Below are 3321 nucleotides of genomic sequence, written 5' to 3' on the forward strand. Positions count from 1 at the left end.
CCTGAAAAAGTCAGAGCTATTGAAGAATGGCCCGAACCCAAGAACATTAGAGACGTTCGGAGTTTTCACGGACTCGCTATTTTTTATCGTCGGTTTATCAAGGGCTTCAGTACCATCATGGCCCCTATTACCGATTGCTTGAAGAAAGGTGAGTTCGAGTGGTCAAAAGCTGCTACCAAGGCATTTGAAGAGATCAAGCAAAGGATGTTGCAGGCTCCTGTTATGCGCCTGCCCGATTTTTCTAAAGTCTTCGAAATTGCGTGTGATGCCTCTGGTATTGGAATAGGTGGAGTCCTATCTCAAGAAGGACATCCCGTTGCTTACTTCAGTGAGAAGCTTAATGACACTAGGCAACGTTATTCCACTTATGATAAAGAGTTCTATGCGGTGATACAATCTCTTCGACACTGGCGTCACTATCTGCTCCCACAAGAATTCGTCATATATTCTGACCACGAAGCTCTTCGATATATTCACTCCCAAAAGAAGTTGAACGCTAGACATGGTCGATGGGTTGAGTTCCTCCAGGATTATACCTACACGATCAAACATAAAGCGGGAGTAGAAAATAAAGCCGCCGACGCACTCAGTCGTCGCATGCACCTCCTCTCCACTTTGAGTGCAGAAGTTATCGGTTTTGAGAAAGTCAAAGACCAATATGAATCGTGCCCTGATTTTAGCGAAGTTTATACTTTGCTAAATGATGGAGTGATCCGTGAAATTAATGGCTTTCTCCTGAAGGATGGATATCTTTTCCATTTTCGCAAGTTGTGTATTCCTGACACCTCCCTGAGAGAATTCTTAATTTTTAGCGAAGTTTATACTTTGCTGAATGATGGAGTGATCCGTGAAATTGATGGTTTTCTCCTAAAGGATGGATATCTTTTCCATTTTCGCAAGTTGTGTATTCCTGACACCTCCCTGAGAGAATTCTTAATTTGGGAATTACACGCTGGAGGCCTTGCAGGATATTTTGGGAATAACAAGACTATCGAGGCAGTTGAAAGCCGCTTCTATTGGCCAAGCATTAAACGCGACGTTGTTAGACTAGTGGGTCGATGTCACATCTGCCAGCTGGCGAAACAACGTAAACAGAACACTGGCTTATACACTCCTCTCCCTGTGCCAAGTTGTCCATGGCAGGATGTTAGTATGGATTTCGTGTTAGGACTCCCGAAAACGATTAGAAAACACGATTCTATCTTTGTTGTTGTGGACCGCTTCTCCAAAATGGCCCACTTCATACCATGTTTCAAAACTTCCGACGCTTCTCATGTGGCCAAGCTATACTTCAACGAAGTTGTTAAACTGCACGGGCTTCCGAAAACAATCGTGTCAGATAGGGATGTTAAATTTACAAGTTATTTCTGGAAAACCCTTTGGCACAAAATGGGAACTAAACTTCAATTCTCTACGGCCTTTCATCCCCAGACTGACGGTCAAACTGAGGTAGTCAATCGGAGCTTAGGTAACCTTTTGAGATCGCTAGTTGGTGAGAATCTTAGGAGTTGGGATCAACATTTGCCTACTGTTGAATTTGCTTATAATAACTCTGTTAATAGGTCTACAGGTGTCAGTCCAGCTGAAGTCGTGTATGGTTACAAACCTAGACAGCCTATAGATCTTATCCCCGTGTCTGCACATCATAGAGTATCTGAGTCAGCATCTGCATTTGCATCTCGCATTCATGACTTGCATAAAGACATCAGTAAGAAGATCAATGACAGCAATGCTAACTATAAAATGCGAGCAGATCTAAGAAGAAAGTTTAAAGAATTTAATGTTGGTGATTACGTGATGGTTCGGATACGTCCGGAACGGTTTCCTCCGGGAACTGTTAAAAAGTTGCATGCGCGAAGTGCAGGACCTTTTAAAATTCTCAAGAAAATTAATGATAATGCTTATGTTCTCGACCTTCCCGAAGGTTTTAATATTGGTTCGACTTTTAATATTGAGGATTTAGTAGAGTACAAAGGCCCACATTTTAACCCTGACAACCCACTGGTTGATGAGCCTACCCCTGAGCCTATTTCTGAGAGCTCCCCTTTACCTCCACTTCCCCAGATATCACCCACATATACAGCACACGACATTGATACTATTATTGATGATAACATTGTTTCTACTAGCAATGGTGGTATCCGCAGGTATTTGGTACGTTGGAAAGGACGACCTGAGTCAGATGACACTTGGCTCGATAGGGATGACTTGCAGAGGCTGGATCCAGATCTTCTTGAGCAGTATGACAGCCGTTCTGATTTACACTCGACAGGGTCGAGTTCTCTCCCACCCGGGGAGAATGATGGGGACATCCGGACTCATACACGAGATTTTCGCCGGGTTTATCAGCGCAGGAGGCGCAATATTTCAGCACTATGGTTTTGATTTCAAGTTGTAATAATTAGTTTGAATTTTGAATTTTTGAATTTCGAATTTTGATTTTTATTTGGTAGTAACCAACTGATTGATTGTAATTGGTTAAGAGAGAGATTTGAGGCGGTCGCCTCCCCCTCCAACATCATCAACCGCACCACCACGGCCTCCCGTTCCCCGTCCCCTGTCAGCGACGAACCAAGACCCGCCACTCCCCAAAACCCACCTCCACCGCCACCAAGATCCCCGCTCCAAAATCCCAGAACCTAAAAACCCACCTCCCCAAAAATCCGACGACGTCCAGAACCCCATTTCCCTCGCCCTCCGACCCGACCGCCGGATTCCCCGACCGAACGCCCTCCATCCTGATCCGCCTCGAACGCCCCGCTCTCCACCCGAGCGCTGCCGTCCCGACTTCACCCGCCCCGCCGCCGTTTTCGATCCGTGCCCTTCTCCTCTCCATTGCAACGAACGAAGGAAGCCTTGGATCTGAGTTGATTTGTTCAGACCCCTCCTCTTTCCTATTTATTTGTTGGGTTTGTTTGGTTCAGATCCGAACCGAACCAAGTGGGTTCAGATCTGTTTATTTTGGATTCATTTGTATTGATCTGCATTTGGGATTGCTCGATTCTGTTGACCGTTAGTGTATGGTTGATCCTGATGCTGATGATGGAATCGTGCTAGATCCAGAGACCAGCATCGCAGATTTACAGATTTCTCCGTGGTTTGATTATCAGTCATTCGAGAGCGTGCCCGAATACGTTGAGCGTGTGACTCATCAGATCGTTGACAGCGTAGAGAGTAGCTTGGGAATCAGTTCGTGGCATCGGCGTTTCCATCCAGATACACCGCTCCATCCGAACTACGCCGCCCTCGGTGGAGAACTTCCTCCCCTCATTTTTGGCGTGTACGAACCACCACCAGAGGAGCCTCCCATCGAACCAGTTC

The sequence above is a fragment of the Asparagus officinalis genome, chromosome 2 (assembly GCF_001876935.1).
Source record: "Asparagus officinalis chromosome 2, Aspof.V1, whole genome shotgun sequence".
Taxonomy (NCBI): domain Eukaryota; kingdom Viridiplantae; phylum Streptophyta; class Magnoliopsida; order Asparagales; family Asparagaceae; genus Asparagus; species Asparagus officinalis.